We start from the raw sequence: 10,000 nt of genomic DNA, 5'->3' as shown, positions 1-10,000 counted from the left end.
GGAATTGATGTGGCTTCACTGCTCGCCTCATTTCTCACGTCCTTACAACATTCATCTCTCTGTGTCTGTCTCTGCCTCTCTCTCTCTCTCTCTCTCTCTCTCGCCCTCCCTCTCTCCCTCTCTTTCTCTGATTCACTCTTTCATTGCTCTGTGAGTTTGCTCCAAACACACTGCCTCCACACTGACTTTACTATGAAACAAACACAGACCCTCTTCTCAGTATGGGGCATATTCTTCCACTCTTTCTCGCCCCCCGTGTCTTTCTCTCTCCCTCTCTCTCTCTCTCTCTCTCTCTCTCTCTCTCTCTAAGAAGTAAGGTACAGCTTTAGGGCAGGAGGTATTGTAGCTGTTGACATTTTCACAAGCTCTTCCATCCTGTAAAATAACCTTAACAACTCCATAAACGGTAAGACTGCCAGAAGGATCAATCCAGCACGCATGGGATAAATAGAGCAAAGCCAAAACAGTCAGGAGAGGAGAGGAGAGAGGGGGAGAGGAGAGGAACATTTTTTTAGTCCATTATGTTCATTTTTCTTCTTTTTGGAGGGAAAGAACCCTTTAAGTAAAATGGCTGTTGGGCCAAGTACTGTGGTAATTCTCTGGTGTCAACTTTTAAAATAACCCCATGGAGTGTAAACATGTGGTTTGAAGAGAACATCAGAGTGGAAAGCGGATCAATAGAGCATGTTTTGGATGTATGGTTTAGCTTGCATTGATGCACACGGAAAGGTCAGCCTAATATATGGTGTTTTACTATAACCAAAGCTCTGAAGAGCAATAAAGCTCCAAACCATTAGTTTTCTACATGAAATTAGGAAAGATTTTCAGTGTCAGATTTCCATCAATCACACACATTAAGGTCAGTTACTGACAGAGTCAATACGGCCAAAATACAGACCAACGTGGTATTTTTTTTCCTTTGGCTGGATTCATTACTCCTTTGGTCCAGTTATGTACAATATGTTCGAGTATGTCCATGATGAAAATGCCCCCAGTTTCTAAATATCCTTTGGTGCCAATACATTTTCTCAGATTCTCTGGACAGACTTTGTCCTTGGCCAGTGTGATCTGGGCTCATCTTTTCCATAAAGGTGGAAGTGAAGCAGAGCAAAGCAACATAATCTCCACATTCAAATAAACGTCACCAACACACATAATCACACAGGCCCTGCAGGTCCTGGACACAGAGTAACCAACCATCAGGGAGTTTTTTTTTTTTTTTTATTGTTTATATAATTATTCTGTTTTATTTCATATTAAAATAAGGCATTGCTAGGGTGTTAAGCTGCTCTGTGTGAGTTCTGAAGTTACAGCTATGAGTGATTTGAAGAGTTATGCTTTCTAATTTTTCATAAAGCTTTCATGGTTTTGGAGAACAGAGAATACTGCCTTTGTACCACTCAGCTTAATCTAGACTGATTACAAAAGCATGGCCATCTGAATGAAATCCATATCACATTTGGCAAAAACATACTTCTTAAGATTCATTACTATGTAGTCAGTCTCTCTCTCTCTCTCTCTCTCTCTCTCTCTCTGTGTCTCCTAACCGTACTCCGGCTCCTGTTTCCTCCAACCATCAAAGACATGTATGTTAGGGTTAATAGTCCTGTCTGTGCCCTTGACCAAAGAGTTGGTCCCTGGGCCCTGCACTGCAGCTGCCCAAAGCTCCTAGTGTGTGAGCTCACTGCTCCTAGTGTGTGTGTGTGTGTACAGGATGGGTCAAATGCAGAGGATGGAATTCCCCACAGGGATCAATAAAGTAGTACTTCTTCTGAACACACACGTACAAAATAATTAATATGTTTACATACGTAAACCGCCCCCCCCCTCCCCATGGCACACACACACACACACACACACACAGACACACACACATATAGTGAAGCAGAAGATCCACAGAAGTGTGGCTGATTGCAGTAAGCTACAGTAGTGATGGCATCATCATGAGCTTTATTGTGTGAACTGAACTCTTACTACAGAACATCCTGAGTACATTCAAAGCCCAGTCAATATCAGAACTGATGAACACTTCAGCAAAAAGGGAGAGAGGAAGAAAGGAAGGGGGGGGGGGGGGTGAGCGAGAGAGAAGGGGGGGGTAGAGAGAGAGAGAGAGGGAGAGAGAGAGAATGTTAAGAGCAGTACATTTCCCTGGACTCAGATTGTTTTAACGTTTGGTTTTTACTTACTTTTACCTTTTACATTAGGGGTGTGTGTGTGTGTGTGTGTGTGTGTGCCTATGTAAGAATTAGGGTGACCAGATGCAAACAGACCAAATGTGGGACAAGTAAGTTTGTGTGGGACAATGTTGGACATGTTACCAACGCTGAGAGGTAACCTAAAACTTTGATATAAGGTCTAACTAACTGAATAAGAAACATTTGGATTCCGCAGCACAACAGTTAGGCCATCAACATTCCCTCCCTCGTACACAACTATTAGAATAAAAGAAACCGAAAATAACCTGTACAACATGAAAAAATAAATGCGCATATGGAATCAATATTCATCATACAGTCGTACAAATTGCTTCGGCTTTTAGATAACCACTGGCCAATTAACCAGTGCCTGGTTCTCAAGCTGTCATTGTACCTAAGTCGTTCGCAATGTTAGAGCAATCATATGTGATATCGCTCGGAAGCATAAAATGTTGAGACGAGTAGGCCAATATAATTTTACTATTCCTTAACTGGAAACAGGACACCCAGAAATATGTCGTAGCCCATTCTTTACTAAAAGAACATTTTCTTTTTTTGTGGCCATGGTGTTACCTGTTAGCTTTTACCTTCATATCAGCAAAGTTTGTGAATGTGTAAGTGTAGTTTTTGTGACGTAGCAGGGGAGTTCACTGGCCCCACGTCTGCACAGCTTGATTGACGGCGATCACAGCCTGTGGATGACCGCCTTCACTGCTCTCTTCTCAGCCATTGGACGAAAGCCAGGCTTTTAGAAAAGCTTGGCTATGTTGCATTTGTGTGAGCCAGGTTTCTGCTTTTGACATAGCACTATTAAATACAGTAGAGGAAACTATGCCGCAGCGGCACAAGCGGCTCATGTGCCGGGCGAGTAAAAGAACGCATCCTTGAGTTCTTATTTCTGACAATTAAAAACCAAGTCGCTAAAGAAAATGCGGGACATAACTTCAGTATGCAGGATGCGGCTCAAAGTGCTGTGCAGTACAGCGCAAAGCGGGTCACCAGGTCATCCCAGTAAGAGCGCATGGATCTATCTGTCTGTTCAGCTCTCTCCCTCTCCCTTTCTTTCTCAGAGGGGTACCACCAAATAAGGTATGATCCTAGACACTTTGTTGAGGCCACAGTTTGTCTCTCTCTCTCTCTCTACAGAGGCTCCTTCCCCATTCATGATGGTATGTCCATCGATCTGTCTATCCATTCACCTCATCCCACTTTCTTAGCTCCTCTGTGCCTTTCTCTATCACAAAGCATAGCCTTTCTGGGGGCAGAAAGGGGAGAGGGCGGGGGAGCGCATTCAGCACTGCTGTGCTTAGCGGTCAGAGGAAGCCCCACCCTCCCCCCACCACCACCACCACCAATTGATCAGAATGCCTGATCACCTTATTCAGCCTATACACAATGGCTTTTGAAATGCCGAATGCCCAAACCGGAGAGACACATACTTACTGGCTGAGGACAAAACGAAAAAGAAAAAAAAAAAAGATGAAGGAAAAAAATCAAGGAAATAAAAGGTTGGGGTAGAGAGGCAAGTGAAGTTTGAGAGAGAGAGGGAGCGAGTGAAAGAAAGAGAGAAAGAGCATTACAGTATGACTGATAGGATTTTTCTGAGACATACTGTTTTCTTGTAGTCACAGCACACAAGAGAACAGAGAGAGAGACAGTGAAACCGAAAGAGATGGAGAGAGAGAATGAAAGGGACAGACCAAAAATAATTTTTCCAAAACTCCGATACAAACCTACGATCACTTGCTTTACCACTTGTCTTTCCATTATTTTCCCTTGCATTCAGAGTACCTCAGAAGAGTTCTGACCACAGATGTGAATCCAGTTTCAAGATGCATCCATCTCTCTGTTATCTCTTACTGACACACACACACACACACATACACACACACACACAGATGGATGAGAAGGAGCAGGGGGGAAGTGACATGATCATGTGATTGGACAGACTTTCACAGTACTCGTGTCTGTGTCACCACCTCATATAACTCACATTGACAGTTATGTCGTACTTTGGTGCTGTTAGCCATTCTCTAACCGAAAATGTTTCAAAATACCTGTCAAAAAGTGTCAAATGGTGCACACACAGTCAACTAAATGTGAACTGACTGATATTTTTTTTGTGGTAGCTGCTACACTGAGTTTGTTCTTAGACACAGCAGACCGGGCAGGAACTCAGATGTAGTGGATTTTGTGTCTTTGTTTTATTTCAAAGACTTGTCTTATCAGAGTTCAATCAGAGCACTCAATCAGTGGCCTGGATTAATGTGGATTTACACATGGTATGTTTAAGGCCTTCAGTCAGACCGCCGACGCCTGTCCTGCAGCCGGGATTTTTTTTTTCAGGAGTGGCGTGACTCACACTAACTTAACTAACTGCGTCGCGATGATTTCTTTTTCTCTCCAAAATGACCACATTCACCCAATAGAAGACTGAAATCCCTTTTAAAGTCAACCAAACCAAACCCAAACTTTGTAGGCTTACATTACAGTATGAAAAGGTTTTTTTTTCTCTTTTGATGGAAGAATAAATAAATTAATATAAGTCCCCCCCCCCCCTCTTTTGGACCATTTAATTGCTGACATCGAAATCAGTATGTGAAGGGTGAGGATGAGGGGTGTGAGGGGTGGGGTGGGGGGGTGATGGTGGGCACATCAAAGACGACTCAAGCCGTTTGATTTGCATGCAGATGTTGTGAGAGCGTTTTTGAAAGTGTCGGCGCAACATTTTTTTTTTTTTTTTGGAGGCGAGGGGAGTAAAGCTGTGCAGCACAAGAGACCAGCAGAGAGAGAGAGAGAGAGAGAGAGAGAGAGAGAGAGAGAGAGGAAGAGAGAGAGAGAGAGAGAGAGAGAGAGGAAGAGAGAGAGAGAGAGAGAGGAAGAGAGAGAGAGAGGAAGAGAGAGGAAGAGAAAGAGAAAGAGAGAGAGATGATGGCAATTAAAACACAGAGGAATTAATTCCAGTCAATGAGGCTATTATGGAAATAAGCAGGCAAGCATTTACTCACATTTCCTCTGATTTTCCCTTTTCTTCTCTCCCTGAGATCTCCTCCACTTTTAATGATTAGCCTCCTGTGGATTCCCACTTTTCACGAGGACCGGCTCACAAAGACAAACTCCACTAAAACATAAAGAGACGGAGAGAGAGAGAGAGAGAGAGAGAGAGAAGTTATGTAATAAAAGTTGAACATTTTAAGGAGTTACACAATCACCAATGTACAAAATGGGAGCTTTTCTCCTTGTGGATTAGCATAAGCTCTATAGCTGTATTATCTTCCTCAATTCAGATCTGGCTCATGCATGCATTTTAATTTTCTAAATGATTAGTCTTGTTTCAGTGGGCCTAACCGCTCCTTGGCTTTTCTTTCTTAGTAAAGTTTTAACAAAACTAATGCAGGGAAACACAAATGTCCTCCTTTTCACTCTAACGCTAATCCAGCCCTCCTGATTCAGCCTTGATTAGTTTTATCAGGTGTGTTGGAGTCTGCAGATCTGTATACTCTGTGGCCCAAAAGGAGAAAAGTTCCCTACGTCTGCAAGAAGGTAAGTACGGTTCTGAGAAAAAAAAAAACAAACTCAAATGCTGTTTGGACTCATTAAGGCTTTGGCATAATCTGTCCAGCTGGCTGATACGCTAACATTTTTGGTGAAAGGAACGTGAGCACGGGTTAGCCGAGGAAATGTTTTCATTCAAATAGTCTACCTGCTCTCTCTATGTATATTGTTAATGTGTTAATGTGACTTTGCAGTGACTCTAACTCGTGATAGCAATTAAAAGGCAAAAAAGACCCCAAAGCAACTCCATCTTCTTCCATTAAATGATGAATAGATTTACATTTACAAAGCAGTCAGCGGTACACTCTGTCAGCACAAAGTAACCACTTTGTCACCAGAAAGTTCTCCCTGTGATGTGACCGGGAAGAGAAGTGGTAGTGAAGAGGAACCGATAACTGTGGACGGCAGGGGTATTTCCACGATCACAATGTGACATATGACATAATGTTGATTTTCCTTTGTTTCTGAATCCGTCATTTCAATGTGTTTTATGTTCATGGACAGGACGAGACAACATACACTACACATTGGGGTCCTGAATGTGTTCGTCTACAAAGTAATGTAGAACAAAAAAATGATTGAAATGAATCTTAGATACTTCGACACACCCTGAACTAACTAAGTAGATTACACAAGCAGAACACACCAAAAATATTGCTATATCCTTACAGGTATGGTATTAAATAGTTTTAGTGCATCTCTAACCTAACTAACATTGTGAAAGGACTTTGAACAAATCACGGCTCAGTCCCATATAAGTACAGATCAATCTTCATTTTCCTGCTGTGCTCCTGGTATCTGAACACTGTGTAGGTAATTGTGTTTTAATTGATCTTACAGTATATAGTGACAGTGTTATGATGGAGGAGATCTAAGTTTTATCATCATCTGATACACACTATGCTCTCATCAATATGACTAATGTAAAATTGATCACTCAACCCATTTATTAAAAAAATGAAAAAGAAGAAGAAGAAGACTCCTGGTCACTCATAGCACAAATTATCCTGAACTGTGTGATCTTGGACAGACACACATTGATTTGCCAATCACCCGCCCATTTAATACTAACGGGTCATTAATGGGTCAAAATTGCCATGGAGACGGATTGTCACAGTCACCAGCAACTCGTAGCTGCTGTTGACCGCACCGCCACTGGCCTGTGCTCCTGTCAGAATGAGGTCGGGGTAATTTTATATCCAATCAGGTAATAGAACTCCATTAGAGCCCGGACAGCGCGGAGCCCTGAAGACTGCTGCAGATTATTTTAGGAAATGTTGTTTAATTACCAGAGCAAACCTTTGTGGATGCCCTCAAGTTATTCAATTTAGGAATTAATTCAGCACATAAAAAAGATCATAAAATCTAAATAGCCCCACAGTGATATTTAATATGGGATCCATTCAAGGGAGGAAAGAAAAACATAAATAAATGAAATTTTGAATTCATTAGGACATCCAGCTGAATTGGTTTGGCAGGAAATCTGGGCCAGATTTACATTTCTGAATGACTTCCTATGAAAATAAGCTTGTTGAAATTCTTAGGGTAAGAAATAGACACCTCCCAATTTTGTTGAACAACAAAACAACCCCCTAGACCTTCAAGCCGAAGCCCTTAAAATATCAGCCGGTCAAATTTTTTTACAAAAACAGGAGATCAGAGCACTGAGGAAAGGAATGAGAGAGAGATGGGGTGGCGGGGTGGAATGTTGTTATCTTAATAAATTGTAAGTTGCATGCAAACATCTAAATCATCCATCAGTCCTACAGATGTGCTTTAGATGAACTGATCCTTTTTTACTCTGTGTAAGTGTGTGTGTGTGTGTGTGTGTATCTGAGCAAGACCACTGGCAGCTAGCTGAAATGCATATTTCGCCTTTAAGTATATGATAATATCTCGCAGACAATTCTCGTGTTATGTGACTTCAGTTGCGTGAGAGATGAATTGAAAGAGACAGACTGAGATGCATTGATGCTGCATTCCACAATATACCTGTGTGTGTGTGTGTGTGTGTGTGTGTGCATGTGTGTGCCAGTCTGATGCACAGCTGTGCCCAGTGCCTCAGGGCAAGTGGCAAGATGCCAATCGTAAAAGACCTTTCTCCAGGAGCCAGAGGAAAAGAAGGAAAAGAAAGAGTTGGGCGGGGGGTACTGACAGGTAAGGGCCATGAACCCCCCCCCCTCCCTCCCCTCCCCCCATGAAGGATTTGTTCCCGCTCCAGGCAGACAGAGACCTACTGAGCTGCTCCGGCACCAATCTCCAAAACTCACTATGGATTCTGCAAGAACCTTTCACCTCAAACACAGTGTATTCACAGATGAGAATAGTACAGCTTCGCTCTGCCTTTATCGAAGGCCTTGCTATGAAAAAAAAAACACTCTGACACAATGATAATGGCAGACTGGGGGGCAGGCTATTTCTACAGTGCAGTTATATCACAAGTTCTAACTTTAGTGTGTTGGTTTGTCAACACTTTCAATCTGTGAACTTACACTTACCCAGTACATGTGCATACATTACTGTAAAACTACGGCCTCATTAAATATGTATTTATTTGACGCTTTAGATATGTCTCCTTTATTATAGATCAGCATCAGTAGTGGCGGCAGTGACTGTGGAGTAATGATTATGCTAATGGAAGTTGATTTAGTGGCTGTTTAAAAATCACTGACTAGCGCTCATTTGCATTGAAGGCTCCCTTTACCTGCTAAATATCATTAGAGAGAACTGATTATATCAATTACACTCGTGACAACTAGCAAGCAGGGGACATTCCCAAGTAAGCCCCCTATACACCAGAAATAGATAGATAGACAGATAGATAGATAGATAGATAGATAGATAGATAGATAGATAGATGACAGATAGATAGATGACAGATAGATAGAGAGACAGAGAGAGAGAGGCAGAGACAGTCTGTGTGTGTGTGTGTACGTGTACCTTTGTGGACAAGTAGTTGGACTACAGCCTATTCCAGATGGTCCTGCAGTCCTTAGCCAGAGAATCCTAATAAAGTCTCTCTCTCTCTCTCTCTCTCTCTCTCTCTCGCTCTCTCCTGCCATCCAGTAAAATATCTACTCTGCACCATAGCATCATTAAAGAACCACGGGAGTGCATACTAGTGTCCAATCATTTTTATGTAAAATTTTATGTATGTATGTATGTGTATGTATATGTGTGTGTGTGTGTGTATATATATATATATACACTAAGGCTCATGTCTAACAAATATTTGAAGGATTAAACACTCACCATGTAACATGTCGTCAACACGAGTCACCAAGTTAAACAACTATACCTTAATGTGACTATGACCATCAATATCCAATGCATCTACATGCAGCTCTCTGATCTTATCCCTGCCATGCTAATCACCACGACAACGTCACTAATCTCCAATGGGAGTCGTCTGAACTTTGATGAAACTTTTATCGCTTGCTCCAAATGGAGCATGTTGGCTTTTTAAAGATTTATACAGCGGGAGTACACTCCATCTGTCCCTGCATGCGTGCGTGTCTGTGTTTGTGTGTATGTGCATGAGTGTGTTACAAGAGACAGGGAAAAAAAAAATCGGCAGAGAAAAAATCTGTAGGCTGTCGCAACACTGATAATCTCTCATACAGATTAAATACAATAATAAAAAGTGATATTTTACTTCCCTCAGAAAACGAATCGAATTCTCCAACTCAAAAAGCAGCGTGTTTTCCATGGATGAGTCATTTCTCAGAGTTCTGTCGAGTTTTTAATCACAGCAATTCTGAAATGTACCCACTAAATAAATGATATTGTCCCATATTCCCACATCTCTTCTTGCGTTTCTCTCTCATGCTCAGGGCAAAAAGAGGAACAGCAGAGCCTCCGGATTGCTTTGGAATATGGCTGTACGGCCACGTGTAGGTGGCAGAGATCAGGAGGAGTAATGCGGGCAGATAGGAAGGTCAGGAGAAATGATTGCATTAAAGGAAAACACACAGGGGATTAAAAGCACATTACACAGCATTATCGTGGACGTAACCCCCCCCCCCACACACACACACTTTCTTCTTGGGATGTTCTAACCAGACAGAAAACATGTTGTTTTTGTCAGACTAAGCCTTTTTTTCATGTCGGCGAAGGCAACAAGTGGCAGTTACTGTGGCCAGACACAAACATGAGTCCGTCATCTACTTGTGGCAATTTAACAACAGATGTATCGACTGCATTATTTTATCAGATAATGTTTTTTTGGTGTGTGTGTGTGTGGGGGGGGG

Source organism: Chanos chanos, chromosome 1 (genome assembly GCF_902362185.1).
Source record: "Chanos chanos chromosome 1, fChaCha1.1, whole genome shotgun sequence".
NCBI lineage: Eukaryota > Metazoa > Chordata > Actinopteri > Gonorynchiformes > Chanidae > Chanos > Chanos chanos.
The sequence above is the reverse complement of the archived record's forward strand: the minus strand, read 5'-3'. Positions refer to the sequence as shown.